Here is a 20895-nt window from a genome sequence, read left to right on the forward strand (position 1 = left end):
AGTTATTTGATATGTTATGAATAGGGAGTCATCCTATCTTTAAATTAAAGGGATGAGCTGAGCTGACCAAACTAATAATGGCTATAAAACAAAATCCATATTCCTCTAGCTATTTGGAAATTGTAGAAAGAATCTGTCACTGAAAATGTACTGTCTACAAGGAAAATATCACCCCAGCATTTTTAAAGCGTCATGAAAAGCTCTCAAAGAGAATGCATTTTATATAAGCACCAACTCTGGTATCTTTGTTTTGGCCACTGAAATAAATCACTGATGGGGGGGGGGGCTATTGTGGAATATATTCTCTATTGGCTTTTTTCTTTTCTCAATCAGTTTTCAGTGATGGAGAATTGTGTCTAGTTTTTCAATAGAAAATCCTTAAACATTTTATTATTTCTGTCCTTGAAAATTGCGTCTTGCACAAGCCAATGTCAAAATCTATCTAATCTATCTGCATTTTTAAAGTGCTTATCACTCTTGTACTGTATAAAGATTAAAAAGCAACAGTAAGGTTGCTGGGGATAGTCAGTCAAATCTATTTATGTTTTGAGTGTTGTGATATAATGGGGTTTCACTGGGCTGGTAAAGGGAAACTAGAAAGCCTAGACACTACACAAAACTTTCCAATAATTATTTTGAAGGCTCCATTTGAAAAAAAGTATTTAGTTTATTCAGTGTCTTCAGAACAAATTCAATATGACTTAAACCTAGAAATAAGAAGACATCAAAACATAGTTGTTTTATGCTGGGGACTCCAACTGAGACTAAAAAACAGAGCTCATGTTTTTGAAAGTTTAGGCCATAGTGTCCAAGACTTCTCTCACTAAAGTAAGTGGCAAAAAACTCCCACTGAAATCAGTTGGAACAGGATTGAACCTAAAACTATCCAAAGGAAATTAAATTAATGACTTGGTTTAATTGTAATTTATTTTCTTCATTTTTGATCCAGCACACAAGTTTTCAAGATATATGTATGTGGAAATCTCAAAGGGGGAACAATAACAAGCCATTTTGAACTACAGAATGAGACAAACAATAGGCAAAGTCAACATTTCGGATCATGAGAATTTTTAACGATCTAGCTCACAAATGCTTAAAGCAAATTCTTAAGGCTTTGCAAAAATATTCTCCCATGTCTTCAAAATAAATCTGACAATTTCCAGACTAATTAAATTTTCCAAACCAAAGTGGAGGGCAGCCTAGTAGCAACCTTGATAATAGGAAGCAACCACCTCTGTAAAATTCATCCCACTGTATTTCCTTAATGGAAGTCAACAGATGAGCTTTCCATTATAGTCTGAAGGTCAACAAATTAGGTATTCAAGAGACCAATACTGAAAGCAGATTCTAATGCCAAGGGCCTTGAACCAAGAATGTCCTGCATCTAGTCCCCCAAAGTTCCAGTCCAAGATACAGACGTAGCTCAGCTGATTTTAAGTGTTGCAAACGACCAGAAACGGAGAGGTGGACTGTGATTTAGCCAGGGCTCAGGACCCAAATTAGGTATGGCTTTACACATGAAATCAAAGCCAGTGACATATCTGGAGAAGTAGTATTGTGTTTTACATTGCCTAGCAGAGATAAACAACAAAAAGCATTCTGCATAAGCCCAATTAATGGCTGTCTGTATTTTGCAGTATGTATATATGCCTGTTAAATAGAAAAAGGAAGAGGAAGTGAATTAGGCCTATTTTTAGTGTTAAAGCAGAATTTGTTCATAATGAAATAAACAGAATAGTTGCAACAGACAATACAGGAAAGCAATACATTTATTTCACTTATACATCAGAATGCTGTGTGCATAAACATTTCTTGAAGCTTTGATTGCATTTTGTCATTCATTCGGTCCACTGAACTTGTCACACACTTCTTATTTAACCAGTGTCCTTCATGTTTCCAATATTTTAATATCTATGCTAGCTCTCTCAAGGATACAGTAGCTGGAGGACTCGATTGAGGATTCAGATAAAATATCTGACATCATAGTAGAACAAGGTCACCTTTGTATTCTTGTGACCAGAGCCTTGGTTCACCCTCATTGACCCTGCATGCACTTATATTCTGTGTTAAATCAAGCAAGGGTAGGGGAAGGCGAGTTGTTTATGTAAAAAAGTCTAAGTTGATTCATGTTAAACCATGTACACTTGTTACAAAATAGGCAATCAACTTTCACTTCTCTGATTTTTGCTTCTCACTTAGTTTATGGCTTCTTTGGCTTTTGTTGCTTGTTCGCTTTTGTTCACTCAGAGAAAGCCTAATTCTATATTTTTTACATAAATTAGCGAAGCCAGGGTAGGCTTCTCCGTTAGTGTACAATATATAGCATTCAGAGAATTAAAAAAAAATTAATAATTAGTCCTCAGCATGATGATGATAATCTGTGACAAGCAATCAGAAATCCTTGAAAACCTTAACAGTTCCACAGGAAACGTTCTGAGTCTTTCAAGGAATAATAGATAGTGTTACTCATTTTTTCATGAAGCTGAAAAGGTGGGGGGAAGACCCAAATGCTATTTTGAAATTTGCTGAAAATAGATGTTTTGTCTATGTATTTCAGGAAGAAACTTTTGACCTGTTCAGATTGGGTGCAGCCTATTGAGCCTCATCCAGTGCCCATTGAAATCAATGGAAGTCCTTTCATTAACTTTAGTGAGATCGGAAAGGTCCAATAGAATATGCAGTTGCATGTATGGAACTGTAGTATAAAATAATCTTTTTATTCTATTATTTTTAAAGCTCTGTATGGATATAGATGGGGTCATCCCTCAGTTCTTCCAATCTCCATTCTCTCCTCAAACTAAGCAGTGCAGAGTGCAAAATGTTTCTGGAAAAGAATTGGAGCATATAACAATTTTCAACTGTGAAATCATCCAACAAATTTTGGAAAGGGCAATAAATAGTTCTGGGACAAACTGCTGGGTTTTATTTTATAGCTCTTCATCAAAAAAGAATTGCTCAGAAACTTCATCTTAGAAGCAGAGCTTTTATTCTCTTGTAGGGTTATGATTCTTGAAAACTTTTACATCATTTAAATTCCCTTTCACAACTTCCCAAACCTTTAACTTCTTGTCTGGGTATTCAGTACACACCAAGAGCTATGGTCCCCTCATTGCTATAGTGAGATTCACTGTTTCCTGCAAAATATGCAGTCTTAGGGGCTTGGTCCCACATAAGTTTCCCCTTACTATGAATATAACTAGAAAGTAAGATCATTGTAGATACTATAGGGATCAGAAACAATGCAGAAAACTGAGTAGCCAAAAGGGCTTTTATCTTATAGCAACAGCTCACCTTCTGGATCAAATTACTTAGGAGGGGCAAAAAAGCTATTTATATGTAGCACTCAAGGAGCTGCAAAATCTCCCCCAAACTTTATTTCCCCTCTCTAATTTAAATAGTTCAGGTTCCAAAGGTAGAAAAATCAAGGGTTCTTGATTGCTGACAAACTATACAAAACTATTCATAGAGCTTCTTAGTTGTAGTTATAAGCAGCTAGATTTTTAGCATGATTCACAGGCCCAAAGTTACATGAAATGTTTATGATAGCATGACAATAATGGAGGAAGATGTGGTGGATGGAGGTAGGTGAATTAATAACTGCTTAGATAATGGATGGAGGAAATGGAATATTAAAAAAACATAATGGATGAATTTTCAAAACTTGGCCTTTATTTGGGTACACTACATTTCATTCCCAGTTTGTGAGTAATATCATAAAAATAAAGAGGAGGATTGGTCTAGAAAGGAAGAATGATCTTATTGTTTAAACCAGGACTCACAGGCCATGATTTTCAAAACTGATTACTGATATTTCAAAATTCTGTTTTTGTGAAATCAACTAGAAACAACTTAAAGGAGCTTTTTTTTTCAGAAAATGTTGGGCATCTATGCTCTGACTCTGAGTTGCTCTTTATTCATTTTGCACATGTGCAAATGACATCATAAGGTGGAGGAAAATGAAGCATCAGGCCTTCTGTGAGCAAGACAGTAAACAAAAACTGAACATACAAAGTTGCACACACAGAAATGGAGACTGGATTAAAAACCTTTTGAAAATGTGGCACTTGGAGTTTAAGTCTCCATCTATTTATATTGGAAGCACAGACCAGAACAGAGACACTCTTATTTTATGTTTGTTCATCTCCCAGCACCTTGGACTCCTGATTCTAACTGTGGCCCTTGGGTGTTGCTGTGGTATAAATAATAAATAACATCTTGTGCTACTGAGTAACATTTTGAAGATAAACCAATTCAAACTATCTATAGTTTTCTTAATTGTTGAGGCTGGAGGCTTTCATTTGGTAGTTATAAATTAACGCAGAATTAACAAAGCAGCAATGGAAGCATTCTTTCACAGATACTTCAAAACCTAGTGGTACTGTAAAGTTTTATTCTTGGAATGTGTTACATTTGTTTCTTAATTAAAATTTAAAATTTTTAGGTACCACTAAAAATGCAAAACATTTTTCTTCCCTTAGTGATTCTTTCTAACCTGTGAATAAATGAATATCCAAATACCTGAAGAAAAATGTGCTTTTACAAAGGTATTTAAAGAAAGTGCTAGATGTGCCAACAGAGATACAGAACAATATCTGATCACTGACAATAATCAGTTGGCTCAGCCTAGAGAAATGAAGTAAACAAAACCTTAAATATTTAGAACTTATAAATCTTCCAAGTCTATGGTCTGGTCCATTTCCCATTGAAGCCAAAGGAAAAATTGCATTGACTTAAACTGGAGCAGGAGCAGACTTTTTGTTAATAACATCAACAATGATGTCAAGAAAAGGTTTAATATTTTTACAGAGAAATATATCAGAGCTCAATCAATGTTACAAACTACATAAATATGCACCCAAACTATTTGATAGCCAGCATAATTAATTCTATTTTACAATTTGAAGACTTTTCCTTTAAACTCAAATTTCCAGCTTTGGAGGAATTTCTGAAAACTCCTGTAATGTTTCGTACATATTGCATAACATGTTTTGAAAGATGTCCCAACAACAAAGATATTACTAAACTACAGTGACAAACATTAGAAATGAAGCCAAAAAGAATTTTAAAAACATCTACACACTCATTTTAATTTATTTTCCATTGTAAATAATCCCATACCTTACACAATTAGTTCCTCCCGTAATCAAACTGCAAAGCACTTTGCTACTACTTAAAATTAATGACTAATGGTCCACAAAGCCAACAAGGAAGTAAATTTATGCCAGCTAAGTAACAGGCTGAACCACTCTCAGCCAGTTACATCCAGATAAATTAGGCATGTCATGTGATACGATGTCAAAGCTAACGTATAATTTTCCTACTTCCATTCGAGTGGTATGCATGTGACAAATACAACCTGAAGTTTCCAACAACAGATGTTGTTATAGCAACTGAATAGGGCACTCAAAGATACTGTGTGAAAGTCACAGATGACAAAAGTTATTAGGAGATTGTTTCACCGAACTTTAACTCTTGCGTCTATTGGAGTTTAGTAAAATGATTTCTATTACAGTTTCTGAAACTGCCAGGGAACATTAAAACTCCTACTGTAAAGTAAATATAATAAATGAAAATTTTCAGTCAGTGGGAAGGTGTCAGAAAAGGAGGCTAGCATTTTAATACAGATTTTCAAAAAAAAAAGGTTTGGACTAGAATGGAATATAGACCTTATTCTTATCTCATATTATTGTAATTCCATTGTCCTCAGTGGAGTTCCTCCTGTTTTACAGTGATATGAGTGATTGGAATCTGACCCTCCATGTACAAAGATTTTAGGATTTGTGGGAGGGAGGCAAAGGTGGATGTGTCCTGAAATGTCCATGAAGCAAAGATATTTTCATGTCTGGAGCTGTGTTCCTTCTAATTTTTCCCACACACGTGTGGAATGAAGTTTGTCATGTGCACCAATATGCAAGTGATGTGTGACATATCACCTTCATATTGGTTCACATAACAAAATTCATCTGGGGTAGGAGCAGGGCTGAGGGGTTTGGAGTGTGGGAGGGTGCAGGGGTATGCAGGCTCTGAGGTGGGGCTGGGGATGAGGGGCTTGGGGTGCACGAGGGTGCTCCGGGGCTACAGCAGGGAGAGAGGACTCTATCTCCTGGCAGCAGCACCTGGGCTGGGGGGGAGGGGTGCCTCTCTCCATTCTGGCAGCTCCAGGGCTGGGGCTGCAGGATGGGTACCCCTTCCCTCGTCATAGCAGGTTGGGCTGGGGCCAGGGAAGGAGTGCCCCTTCTCCAGCCATGGCAGGTTCCCTGAGCACCTGCGCAGTGCTAAATAGGCTACTGTGCAGCCACACAGCTTACAGGGAACTTAGGTCTGGAGCCATATATATGTTTAAATAAATACAGTGATTTTAGCTATGAATGTGAAGGAGCATGTGCTCGCAGGAGAGGGAGAAATGAAGAAAATAATAAAGGAATGTTGGACTCAGCAAAGAAATTCTGGGAGAACAGAAAGAGTTAAAAACAATAAGAACCTTAGAAAGTAATATGAAAAAAATTAATAAAATATTTTTGTTACAAAAAATGAAAATGGATGGTCAGAGCTTCAGATTCTTCAAGCTGCTGAGCATGCCTATGACACAATGAGTGGCCTGTCAGAGATGTTGGCATCCTTTTATCTGTGAGAGACAGTGGAAATTGCAGCCTATGATGTAGATGGTTTGTAATGTCTCATGTGACTAAATAGTCCAATCTGAGATTTGCATGACCTTTGGCAGTTGTAAATGTATGTATCATAAAACCCTCTCAAGAGGTGCACAATTACTTTTGTCGTATCATATACTCCACTCTCACACTTTTAACCCCATTGTAGTTCATGGAGTTACACCACTGTAAAATTGGTGTGAGAGCAGAATCAGGGCCCATGTGTTTAATGCCTGCAATAAGGCATGCTGGCTGCTTAAGACAAGCTCCTAGCCCAGAAAAGCTCTATTCCCAGTTCAACTCAGAACAAAGACATTCTAGAGCTTGTAGTTTCCAAAGGGACCCTGAAAACTGTAGGCAATAGCCAGGAATTCTGGGGAAAAAAGAGATAGGAATATAATTAAACTCTGTGCCCAGATAAGTAAGGAGAGACCAGGGAGGGAGTAAGGCCTCATGTAGACATCTCTGCTAAGAGTGGCGGAGGCTCTGTCTCTCTCTAGTACCATGACCTGGAAAGAGGGCCTAAAAAGACAGCCATGTGGCTGGGTAAAATACACTGAGAGAGAAGGATTTTATTTTGGCTCGAAAGCCTGAAAAGGCTAATTCTGAGAGGAGAATTAAAGGATTGTAGCAGAGTCAAAGGAATTAGCTCTAGGGGGAGAGAAGTTGAGGAGAGGTGGTGGTCTCACCACTGTAGTTTGTGCTTGTGAGCTCCTTTCTGATTCTGAGGGCCACCAGGGGATGTTGGCGTGGCATTTTGGATGGGTGGAAAATTTCAGTGAGGGATGTGACCCAGAGAGAGAGAGAGAGAGAATGAGTGGATGAGATGCAGTTATCCCTGGAGAAGGAGGAAAACTGATAGGCTTTTGATGGGGGGCTGTTGCCCAGAGATAAGACAGGGTAAAAGTTTTAGATTTTTGTTACCCTGGAAGAGGAAACTCTTGGTGTAGCTGAAAAACTAAATTAGCCTACTAAGAGTGGGAAACTGAGGCATACCTATTTTTTTTATCATGGAAGGGTTGCAATACCTTTCACGGATTTCTTTTTCTTTCTTTAACCTTAGTCCTCCTACAGAGAACGTACCAAGCTGACACTCCGTATTGTAGGTTGCACTGCAAATTAACCCTTCTCTTTAGTTCCAATTTTGTGAATTGACTGATGGGACCATAGTAGAAAGAGAGAGCCTGAGGCAAGGGGCCTGGTGTAACCAAGCCCTGCTGACATAAAGCAAAGTTAGCAAAAGTCAGGCCAAGTCAGGCCCTACCCTGTTACAAAGCAGATTCCTGCTTGCAGGATCACTGTCCAATACATGAACTTGGCAAGAATAGGGCTGGTGTTGCAAAAACACACACACATTCCTAAGAAGTACTAAGCACAGGACACTCGTGCACACACATTCCAGAAAAATTTACCAAATCACACTCCCCAAAGATAAGGAGAACAGACTTACCCCTCCTAAAGACAAGATCAGGATGACAGTGTGATGGATAGAGATGTTTTGATGAAACCAACATGTACAAGGTAATGGGTGGTACAAACCATGTTAGGGGGCAGTAATTAACTATGTCAGCAGGGCAATATGTAACTTGTATATAAACATAAAGTGGTGTCTGAGAGGGAGTGTCTTTGGCCAGCCTTAGGGGGCAGTGGTTGATCCACTGACTGAGCTGTGTCCCTTGTCATGAGCATACATGTGCTTGTGTAACTGCAGACACTGATCCGGGGAGCTAGGACCATGCTTCGTCAGCAATAAACCTGGCCTGGTGCCTTCACTGAAAACCAAGTCTGTCGATTTATTGGGCAGGCTGATCGAGGTCTGCTGTACCCATCATCTGCACAGAGCTGGAATGGCACACTGTGAAAATACACACACACAGCCAAACATCTGACCACAGGGACAGTTGTGATGACATAGGAAACTTCATCTCTCCCCTTGAGACTGTACTTTGTGAAATCTATGATACTCACAGCAAAGAGGGCTTTGCCTCTGTAATTTCCTCTCAAACCCATGCATTCCACTATGCAATATAGACCACTGTGACTGCTAGCAAAGTCCAGCATTCCAACTGACCAGTTTGATTGCCCAGTGATAGCACTATGTTCCTAGGTTGATATCCACTTCTTGAATTGCTGTAACTTTTATTACGAAGCTAATTACATTTTCCTACATTAACGTCTCAGACTGACTGCTTTTTCAGCCTGCTTAACCAGCTGAAGTTATGTACACTGCTTGCCATTTTCATCACATGCTGCTATTGCACAAGTAGTTCATCCAGACTATGAAGCCAGATGTTAGCATGCTGCTGATTTAAATCACCCATGCCAAGTTAGAAATTAATAACATGAGATCATTGTGGACAAATATACTACTTACAAAAAAACAAAATATAATGCATTTCACTTGAGAGGTAAACCACATCCTACAAGGCTTTTTTCATATTCTGCAACTCTTCATCAAGGATCAGAGGTGAGATATTAAGTAATATAATGTTAAATACTATGAGAATTTAGTTATGCTAACAGACATAATATACAGCATTTGATCAACTGATTGTTTGTTACAAATGAATTTCAGAATAATATCTGGGCTATTTATTTTACTCATTGCAGAAATTCCTTATCAAGAAAGCTACATTTATGTTTTATTATTAGTCGCATATTTATAAAAATCTAAATTAAACTGGAATTAAGATTAAGTTGAGTATATATCAGTTATTTCATGGTAAAAACATTAAGAGATAATGTAATTATCCCTAAAACAGGTTTTACAACTCCAGGAAATTCAAAGTTGAAGATAACCTTAAAAGAAATTCAAATCTATTAAGATAAGGAAATGCACGTAAGGCACCCAGACATCTTTAACTCCATCCTGTATTGATGCTATGAAATTACAGTACAATTATTATTAGTGCATAATCATGTTTGTAGTCCCAGAGTAGATTAAAATAATTTGTAAAGACTCTTTTTTAAAAAAAAAAATCCTCTTTATTTTGTCACTACATGTATTTGTATCAGGCTGGTGTGCAGCTGCATAACAATAAAAATTGTTTGTCCCTGAGACCATATTTACCCTTAAGATTCAAAAAGACATCAGTTTGTCCTCATCCAACAGATCTTTCAAGACATCTACTTTCAGGGATGAATATTAAGGCTCTCTGGGAATTTGGATGTATCCACGCTGCTCCACACTTCTCAGATGAGATATTTCCACCTCTCTACCAGTTTAGACAAGATATCTAAACTTAAACAGTCCAATCCCATGTAGCCAAGCCTATCATGAACATATTGGTCCTCGTTCTCTTAGACTGAGTCAGTACTGGCCTCATCAAGTTTCTCTCTGCCCAGCCAGCATCAGAAAGTTTTAGAAAACTGACTTGTGGCTGTGGTAATTCTTGCCTCCCACTTTGATGTTATGTGCCCTTCCCCATGCTGTAATAATCAGCTGTCATCTTCATTTTGGCCTTTTCTCAGCCCTCCCTTTCTACAATATGTCATAGCATCACTGACACACACCAGGACAGCATATATCCTTTCTAATTCCCACTTCCCCAGCCCCCAACACATTCCCTTTGGTAATGTAACATGACATTGTGACAGGGCATGAGGGCCATTAGGGGACCTCATGACTCGATAGTAACTCTTCTGTTCTGGCTTGCCTAGTTCCTCCTCTGGATTCTCCCTTCATGCTTCTTGCCCTCAGGTTACAATATGATCTAACATTGTATACGCATCTTCTGAAGAGCATAAGAACAGCCATGTTGCATCAGACCAATAGTCTATCTAGCTCAGTATCCTGTCTTCCAACAGTGGCCAATGCCAGGTGCTTCAGAGGGAATGAACAGAAGATGTAATCATCAAGCGATTCATCCCCAGTCAACCATTCCCAACTTCTGGCAAGCTTCTTCTCCACTGAGTTTTAATTTTGGTCTCTTGGAAGCACAAGACCAGCCAGCAGCAATCGTTCATGAGAAGTACCTCCTACTGTTGCTTCTCTGTTCTGCTGTGACTCACTACTTGTTGCTGTGTCCCACTGATCCTTGTGCTCCAAATGCTGGCCTGAATTCTAATGGTGCATGTTCTGTCCTCCCTGCCTGCTTTGCCCAGTAAAGGCAAACATTAAATCAGATATGAAAACTAAACTCAGAAATGTGGGCTGAATGCTCTCAGTATCCAGGCAGTAACATGAACTGTTTACAATTATTATTATTATTGTGTGAACTCCTCTTATCCAGAATACATCATTCTCTGATTTTGCAAATATCTGTGGTTTTGTGGCAACCCAAGGCACTGTTGATGTCACTGAATGATGCATTCTTGAATATTTTAACAAAACTAGAAGTCTCAGAAAGAAAGAAATTAGCAACAAAACTAGAATACTAACTGATTCAGAGCTGCACTCATGTATTCCTGTTAAATTCTGTTAAAAAGCTTAAAGGAATGCATTAAGTATGTTAGTATTGTTCCTATTATAACATTTCCTGGGTCAAGTCTTAACGGAAGGATATTCGCCTACATTTTTTACTCTACACTGATAAGTCTGCACTTTCCCCAACACTTGTAAGTTTGTAGTTTTCCCACTGAAATTATCATGGTTTTGGCAAAGGTGCCATTTAACATAATCAATTTTATGTAAATTTTAAATACTGGGTACCCTTGCTTGTTTGGAATGACCCAAAGGAGAAGCGTTGGGTTATTATAAATCATTCTAGGATGGGTAGGACTTAGGCTAGGATCTAGCCAGCAGAAAGAAGTGTATGATCCAGAGTTATAGGGAAGAGCAAATAAAGGCATTATAAGGGTTTTGAAGCAGGCACTGTGTCCAGAACAGCATATGGACCTACTGTGTAGCAATGTGGCAGGGAAGGATCCTCAGTGTGACAGTCAGAAGATGGCTAGCACACCAGAGACTGAAGAAGACTAGGTCTGTGAGACCGAAGGCCTAGGACTCTATCTCCTCACAGAGAGCTGCACATAATAAAGCTACTTGGATGTTAGACCCAGGGAACTCTGAGAGGTTAGCTTGTCCTCTTTATTTGTATGTCCCCTAGTCTACATCTACACTACAAACCACTGGTAGCAGCATGGAGTGTATATGTAGCTACACTCTGTAGTGAAAAGCAGGCTGGGCCCATCTTATTGTGGGTAGCTACACATATCAGTGAAAGACCCTGACAGAAGGGTGGTAGCGAGGAATGGTTTCAACAGCTTCCTGTTGCCACAGCCTTTCACTGCAGCAAGAAAAGGCTCTGGCTCAGCCCTTCTCTGCTTCCTCCCTCCTGCTAGAGCGTTTTTCCCACTGCCTTTTCCCCACTTTTGGTTCTCCCTGCTGTGAGGAAAGGCTCCAGCAATGGGGGCTGACAGAGCCTTTTCCCACAGCTGGAGTCTTTTACTGTGGCAGGGAAGGGCTCCAGCAGCAGAAAGCTGCTTTCCCCACTGCTTCCTTGCTGCTAGAGGGAAAATGTGCCAGCAGCAGGAAGCTGCTGGGGTCTTTCCTCCCTGCCAGAGCCTTTTCCTGTGGTGGGGTAAGCTCCAGCAGTAGGGAACTGATGGAGCCTTTCCTTGCTATCGACTCTCCCCCAGAGTGTACATGTGAGTACATACCCACACCCCTGAGGCATGTCTTTACTCTCTTTGTCTCCTAAGTCATATCTTACTGGCTACACTGCTAATTATACCCATGCTGGGGGGCTATGTGGGTATGTCAGTGTAGACATACATATTTTGGTGTAGTTTGGATATTATTCACTTTCCTTTTTCAACTAATGTGTGAGAATCCTACCTAATAAGTTTGATTCCTTTCTTTCCTGTCAACTGTAGTAAAGATTCCTCTTTTACTTTATAGTAGGACTCCACCAATGGACAGAGTCTGCAGAGCCCAGTGCTTGGCATGCCCGTAGTGCTTGTCACCAGCCTGTGGTGCACAGAGTACCCTAACAAATAACTAGAAGCAATTGTGTACCACAGCAGTCAAAATGACATCCTGCAGTGGGCTCAGCAGAGGACTCTCTGGTCCCATTTTATTACTATGACTTTTATTATTTATACAGATGTCTTACAGACAAATGAAAACCACAGCCCCTGCCCTGAAGAATTTACAATCTCATGAACACTATCTTGAATTTATCTTTAGGTCATTTGATTGTAATGTACAGCAGAGAAAAGGTGCAGGTGAGAGAGCTTCTAGGTTTGCATTAAATACTATCATGTGCTCTCTTGTGTTTACAGTGAATATATGTATCATGCTAGTTACACTTTTATTCATAGTTTTTTTAAAATATGTTGTTTTTATCAGCTTGATGCAGGAGCATCAGTCTGCATTGTGAAGACGAAAGAACTGAAAGAAGTAATATTTCAGAAGGAACTTGTAGATAGAGAGCATAGTTGCACAGTGTGCAGGATGACATGCAGAGGGCAGTGCAGGAAAAAAGTACAGAGGAACTTATATTAAAAAGATGTAAAGGAAGCATAAAGGGAAATAGAACAGAACTGGAAGACAGCAGGGCATGAGGGACTGACATAGCAGAAAAAAAAAAGCTCAGATATAAGTAGGGTCAGAGATCCCTAGACATATGAAGGAGTTCACTTGTGATGTAGGAAGAGAAGACTCAGTGAAAAAGGTAGTGTTTGGAGCGGGGGAGGGAGTGAAGAGAAACAATTAGAGAATGAGTAGATGATAACGTTAGCAGTGGCATTTTTCAGAGACAAGAGGATGCAAGGTGAGAGTCAAGTAGGTCAAAAAATAAGAGGTTGAAGCAGTATAGGCAGGAGATTACGAGGGTAACAGACAAAAGTATTTGCATGAGGGACAGAATTACTTTTTTTTAAAAACAATGTATATTTGTATATGTAAATCAGGCATACACGCAGCTGCTTGATTTGGATGCACAAATCTAGGATGTGCAGGGCAGGCTGAGGAGTTCTCTTTTCATAATGTTGAGCTTGAACTGTCAAACAAACATCCAGGAACTGATATCTTAGAGCTTTAAAACTGGAAGAGGAGGAAAAGCCAAGATAAAGATGTTGATTTGGGAGTCATCAGTGCACATATGGTATATGCAGATAAACTACTCTTATAAGCACTAGACTGATAACAAGAATGGATAAAAATCACCCAGGAATAAGATGTAATATTAAGAATAAAGGGCTAAGTACAGAAATAGAGGCACACTGGTGGAATAGGAGGGAGAAGAAACCAACAAAGGAGACACTGAAGGATTCATTAGAGAGTTCTCAGAAAGAGAACCAAGATAGAGTGGTTGACTATGTAAAAGAGCAGAGTGACTGAGGAAGTTAAAGATCATCCAGCTGGTAGGAATGGAAGGGAGCAAAGAAGAAAAAAATAGGGCTTTAAAATGTAAAAGTGGGGGAAGCAGCACTTCCACAACATGCTCCTCCCCTTCTTGAAAGCATTCAGAAGCCTCTGGACTGCAACTTCTCGGGTTCAAGACTTTGTGGCTTAGTGAATAGTGGTGATGGAGCAAGTGAACAGTAATGTATCCCAAGGGTGTAGTGGATATTTGCATTAGAGCTAATGTTGCTTTGTGCAACACATACTTTTGCTCCATATTTGCACCCCCTTGTTTTCACACAGCTGGAACCTGAACGCCACAGCCCATGCCTTCTCCTTAATCCTCAAAGCTTTGCCCCTGAGGGAGTAGACAGTTTCTGGGCTTTCTGTTCATCTTCAATAGGTTTATCTGTAGAAAGATATAGTATGGCTATGACACTCCCCATGGGGACTCAGGCTGTCAGATATCTCCCCACAACCCCTTAGTGTGAAGCAGCCTTGTCTGTGCCTGCTGTGGATCAGCTCCCTGATTACACCAGCCTCTGGCAACACAAGCGCTGCCTTCCAGACCTTGCTCTCTCTGTACAGATAGCAATAGGCACATGCCATCACCTAAGTCCTCCAAGCATCCCTGCCATGTCCAGCCCCTTATCCACTGAACACTCACTGAATGACTGAGACATCAATGTGATGCAACCATGAAAAAGGTTAATGCATTCCTAGGTTGCATCAGGCGAATTATTTCAGGTAGAGACAGGGAAGTGTTAGTACTGTTATACAAGGCTCTGGTGAGACCTCATCTGAAATACTCTGTGCAGTTCTGGTATCATACATTTAAGAAAGATGAATTCAAACTGGAACAGGTGCAGAGAAGGGCTACTAGGATGATCCAAGGAACAGAAAACCTACCTTATGAGCTTGGCTTGTTAAGCCTAACCAAAAGAAGGCTAAGGGGAAATATGACTGCTCTCTATAAATACATCAGAGGGATAAATACCAGGGAGGAAGAGGAATTATTTAACTTAAGCACCAATGTGAACACAAGAACAAATGGATACAAAGTGGCTATCAATGAATTTAGCCACCAAATTAGCAGAAGGTTTCTAACCATCAGAGGAGTGAAGTTCTGGAACAGCCTTCTAAGAGGAGCAGTGGGGACAAAAAACCTAACTGGCTTCAAGACTAAGCTTGATAAGTTTATGGAGGGGATGGTATGATGGGACTGCCTAGGATGACATGTGGCCCATCAGTGACTGTCAGGAGCAAAAATCCCCAACGGCTGGAAATGGGACACTAGATGGGGAGGGCTCTGAGTTACTACAGAGAATTCTTTCCCAAGTATCTGCCTGGTGGGTCTTGTTCACATGCTCAGGATTTAACTGATCACCATATTTGGGGTCAGGAAGGAATTTTCCCCCAGGTCAGATTGGCAGAGACTCTGGGGGGCTTTCACCTTCCTCTGCAGCATGGGACACAGGTCACTTGCAGGTTTAAACTAGTGTAAATTATGAATTCTCTGTAACTTGAAGTCTTTAAACCATGGTTTGAGAACTTCAGTAACTCTGCCAGAGATTAGAAGTCTATTTAAGGAATGTGTGGGTGGGGTTCTGTGGTCTGCAATGTGCAGGAGGTTAGACTAGTATCAGAGGGTAGCCGTGTTAGTCTGGATCTGTAAAAGCAGCAAAGAATCCTGTGGCACCTTATAGACTAACAGACGTTTTGGAGCATGAGTTAGACTAGATGATCACGATGATACCTTCTGACCTTAAAGTCCACGAGTCTATGAATTACCACATCTGCTGTTTCCAAAGGAATAGTACATACCAGCTTGTAAGATTCAGTTCAGGACCACCACCTTGCTTAACACTACAGCATTAAGAAATATTTATGGTGAAAACAAGAATAAGTTTATTATAAAAAATTTCAAGATTCAAGTTAGACTGAATAAGACTATTGGAAATAAATGGTTACATGTAAATCAAAATCATGATACATTTTCTAGAGAGTAACCTTAACTAACAAGTTACTCTCTTGTCTAAAGAAGTTCTCTCTCACCAAAGTTCTCTTCACTGTTTTTAGCCAAGCCTGGCTCAGACCCCTTTTTCATGATGCAAACTTGCTGTCCTTTTGCTTCCTCAGTTAAGGGTGCCTTAGTGTCTTCTTTGACCTCCCTCAACTATAGTCAAACAAATCTTTGAAGTGCTCCTACCAAACAACATTCCCTTTCCCCTGCTGTTCTTCTCTTCCTGTTAGATCTTTCTGAAGTCCCCACAATCCTTCATTTACATTCAGTTTAGACTGTTGATAGGAATCCCATTGTAAATGAGACAATACTCTATTTACATGTCAACAGGTAGATGAATGAATCACCCTTGTATGACAGAAATCCTGTTTTTCACCTTTGGTGGTGATCAATACCTACAGACTTTAAGACCATATTTTCAGTGTACATACGTAATCATAGAATCATAGAATATCAAGGTTGGAAGAGACCTCAGGAAGTCATCTACTCCAGCCCCCTGCTCAAAGCCAGACCAATCCCCAACTAAATCATCCCAGCCAGGGCTTTGTGAAGCCTGACCTTAAAAACCTCTAAGGAAGGAGATTCCACCATCTGCCTAGGTTACCCATTCCAGTACTTCACCAACCTCCTAGTGAAAAAGTTTTTCCCAATATCCAACCTAAACTTCCCCCACTGCAACTTGAGACCATTACTCCTTGTTCTGTCATCTGCTACCACTGAGAACAGTCTAGATCCATGCTCTTTGAATTCTCTTTCAGGTAGTTGAAAGCAGCTATCAAATGCCCCCTCATACTTCTCTTCTGAAGACTAAATAATTCCAGTTCCCTCAACCTCGCCTCATAAGTCATGTTCTCCAGCCCTCTAATCATTTTTGTTGCCCTCCGCTGGACTCTTTCCAATTTTTCCACATCCTTCTTGTAGGGTGGGGCCCAAAACTGGACGCAGTACTCCAAATGAGCCCTCCTCAATGCTGAATAGAGGGGAATGATCACATCCCTTCATCTGCTGGCAATGCTCCTCTTTATAGAGCCCAAAATGCTGTTAACCTTCTTAGCAGCAAGGGCACACTGTTGCCTCATATCCAGCTTCTCGTCCACTGTAACTCCTAGGTCCTTTTCTGCAGAACTGCTGCCTAGCTGCTCAGTCCCTAGTCTGTAGCAGTGCATGGGATTCTTCCATCCTAAGTGAAGGACTCTGCACTTGTCCTTGTTGAACTGCATCAGATTTCTTTTGGCCCAGTCCTCTAATTTGTCTCCTTTCACAGTATTTGTACATACATTTTACAATGATGTTGATGACCAGTGTGACACCAGCTTTTATTTAAGACCTCACGGTGAACCAGAAGGCACATACCAGAATCAGGAGATTTTTGGAGCCACTCTACACCCTTTTGTCAGTTGGCATTAAGAGGTTCTTCGGTCACAATGACCCTTCATACTCTTGCACCTGTGTCAGAGGTCCTCAACATTTTATTTTTAATATGATACAAAATTAACTAGCTAATGAAAGAGAAATTATTTATTATTCCCAAATATGAAAGATTAGGTAATACATATTTCCTTGACTTAAGACAACTGTAAACTTAATCAAATGTAAAATATTTCTATAAGCTGTATATTGTAAAATGATAGTTAATAGATAAAAAGATAAAAAATAAAAAGTGGTCAGATAAGATATACTATTTTTAAAAAAATCCACCCCATTATTACCTACACTGAATAAAAATGAGCTAGCTATGGGCAATCAGGCTGGGAGCAAAATTCTTCACTGACTCAATGCTTCTCGATATAATAACGGCTCAGTATAGTGTCCTCCTGATCTTCAGCATGTGTTTAAGTGCTTTGCTGGATCACAGCCAGACTGCTAAGCACCTTATCAGATGGGACTCTAGGGGTGCAATATGACTGGGTTGAAGATTGCATCCTCCCTTTGTTCTACTGTGTACAGACCAGCCACATTGTGGCTGGTGAACCCTGTGTTTGGCACAAGCAATGCCTGTTTCCCCAAAAGAAGCAAGGCGGTGGTACAGCCGGCTAGTGACAGAAGGAAACATATGCTGTTCCCTCTCTCAGGATGGAAGAGCTGCTGCAGCAGCACAGGCTGCTCAGGAGGAATTGTAAGTCGATGCAGCCCATCCAGTGGGCCTGGCCCCTGGCTTTAAGCTACAAACTAGTCCTAGAGTTATAAATGCTTCATAAGTAGATTACCTGTTCCTTAAATAGCTCTGTTGCCTATAGTTTAGATCAGTTTGTGCAGGAAATTAACTAGCCAGTTCTTGAAATGCCTTTCTGTTTTAGTAGTAGGGGAAGGAATGCCTGTTGACAGTACACCATAATGTTTAATGGTTTTATGAACAGAACCTGATACAGCTGCTGATAGCTTCTCTCAAACTTCTTGCCCTTGAAGGAGAAAGTACTTTGCATTTATAATCACATGATAAAATGCAAAAAGGTCTCCATTACAATACCACTGAGGGTATTCCTCTTTATTATTCTACATTTCTGTCACAGTGGCTTTCACCATCAACTGACTTCTGAAAAGGCAAAGCTATTTCAAATTTAAAGGTTTATTATTAGGAGAAATTGGCAATAAATAGTATTTCCACTATAACTGAAATATATGCCTTTTGTGACAGACCCAGACCAGTGGGGTACAAGAGTCTGGTAGAAGGCAAGTATATTGGCCTCTGAATGAACAATTTTCTGTTCCCTGAGTGACCAGAGCAGGGGCTGCCCTAGAGCAATCAGGAACCTGCTGGAACCAATTAAGACAGGCAAGCTAAACAAGACACCTGGAGCCAATTAAGAACTTTCTAGAATCAATTATGGCAGGCAGGCTAATCAGGACAACTGGTTTAAGAATGACCTCCCCCATCAGTTAGTTGTGTATGTATATATAAAATAAAAGTAAGTAAAAGGAGCAGGGAGTGAGAAGATGTGCAGCTGGAGGAGTGAAGAGTTCAAGCGTGATCAAGCTTCAAGAGGAAGATCCTGCAGTGAGGATAAAGAAAGTGCTGGGGAAGGCCATGGGAAAGTAGCCTAGGGAGTTGTAGCTGATACAGGGAACATTGTAGACAGCTGCTATCCACAGGGCCCTGGGCTGGAACCTGATGTAGAGGCTGGGCCCAGGTTCCCCTCATCCTAACTCCTGATCGGACACAGGAGGAGTTGACCTGGTCTGTGAGAAACACCAAAAGAGAAGGTGTAAATTGGAAAGGGATCTGGCCTGTGCCCGACCCACTAGGTGCGACACAAAGACTGTGGGGATTGTTCTCCGTTTCCCCCATGCTGGCCAGTGAGGAGGTTAGCTGAGTGGACAGCAGGTTTGAGCCACTAGCAAAAGTGGCCAAACTGAGGGCTGCCATGAATCTCTGAGGCAAGCAAATCTGCCTATAAGTGCAGGACCCACCAAAGCAGAAGAGGAACTTTGTCACACTTTCCATTTTTAATTAAAGGAATAGTTACATTAACAGGGTTTCTGTTTCATAGATGTATCGCATGCTCTTTGTTTTATTCCTAATCCATTGCTCTTAATAGTGTTGAAAGGCATAAACGTATAGTAAACAAGCTTTTATTGTGTGTCTGTTATCCACATGCAAGAATTTCATGCCATAGTGGCTAGTTTGTCACCTAAAAGATATAGGACATACTTTTCATAAACAACTAACCATCCCTGTCCATGTTATGGCCTCAGTCCTGTACTTCTGCACCCAAAACTCCTGTTGCTGTTAAGCATCCCACTAAATTTTTAATGAAAATATTGACAAATGCTTACCCACATAGAAACTATTGGGTGCCAGTGTAGGCCTGACCTTGCATTCTTTGTGCACTCAACCTTCCCACCCCACTCATGAGGCCTCCAAAAAACTATTTGCACTGGAACTCCCTAATTAAAGGGATGTTGTCTGGTCAAATCTGACCCACAATTTACGACACTTCTACCCAATATAATGCTGTCCTTGGGAGCCAAAAAATCTTACCATGTTATAGGTGAAACGGCATTATATCAAACTTGCTTTGATCCACTGGAGTGTGCAGACTTACCCCGCCCCCCCCAAGCAGTGCTTTACCGCGTTATATCCGAATTTGTGTTATATCTGGGTGCATTATATCGGGGTAGAGATGTATTTGAAAATGGACTTTTACAAAACCAAAAGCTAGGAGAAATGATGCCTAGCACTTCCTTCCATAATGGAAGTGTTTTAAAATAAACTATTTGCCACCCAACTTTGTAAAAAAAAAATTGTATAAAGCTTATGTGATCTGACAGAGCTCTCATTTGTTCACTCCACAGCCTGCTATAAGGGGCCTCCATTCTCTTGGGCTTTCTCAGGGTGTCTTGACACATGTTGGGGCGGCTAGTTGCAGGCTGTTAATTTTTGCTGGGTTCTTAATTGTCAAGTTGGCAGTTTGTGATATTAATGGGCTATATTGTGAAATGCCTTTCAGCAGAAAAATCTTTTGTCTTGATATTAGTTACAGCTGGTCAATTTTTTTACAAGATATTTTGAAAAAAAAAGTTCTCATTTCCTTTGAAAATTTCCCTCCATTTTTGAAAGTAAATCTAAACAAAGTTTTTCTAAATGAAATATTTTGAAAAAAAAAATCATTTTGAATTTTTAGGGTTTTTTTCCCCTATCACCATTATTCCTTCCTCCCATTTTCCACTGGAAAAGTGAGGGAAAAGGCTATAATTTTTTTTTAAGTTGGGTTTTACTTTTTTCACACTTTTGCAGTGGAAAAAAATTAAAACGATGCAAAAGTGTCTTTTCCTTAATTTTACTTTTTACAATATTTTCCAGTGGGGAAAGTTAAGAGGGGAAAACAAGCAAACAAAAAAACAGGTCTGTAACCTTATTAATTACATCCCTCATCTCTCTTTAACTTTTACCAGCCCTAATATTTATTTTATTTTTTGCACAGAAACTTGGAATT

The 20895-nt window shown here is 40.0% G+C and overlaps 1 protein-coding gene across 3 annotated transcripts in view; it reads right to left on the reverse strand.

The window, feature by feature from the left end:
* Positions 1-20895, reverse strand: part of SLC16A7 (solute carrier family 16 member 7) — a 132115-nt gene that overhangs the window by 84025 nt on the left and 27195 nt on the right. Inside the window, exon 1 of one of the 3 annotated variants that reach the window (XM_030548874.1) lies at positions 5119-5177. The exons of the other annotated variants lie outside the window; for them this stretch is intronic. The gene's annotated coding sequence lies outside the window, so the exon portion shown is untranslated. Of the gene's footprint in view, positions 1-5118; positions 5178-20895 lie in introns of those variants that run through there. 3 annotated transcript variants of the gene reach the window in all.

The sequence above is a fragment of the Gopherus evgoodei genome, chromosome 1 (assembly GCF_007399415.2).
Source record: "Gopherus evgoodei ecotype Sinaloan lineage chromosome 1, rGopEvg1_v1.p, whole genome shotgun sequence".
In the NCBI taxonomy this organism is placed as follows: domain Eukaryota; kingdom Metazoa; phylum Chordata; order Testudines; family Testudinidae; genus Gopherus; species Gopherus evgoodei.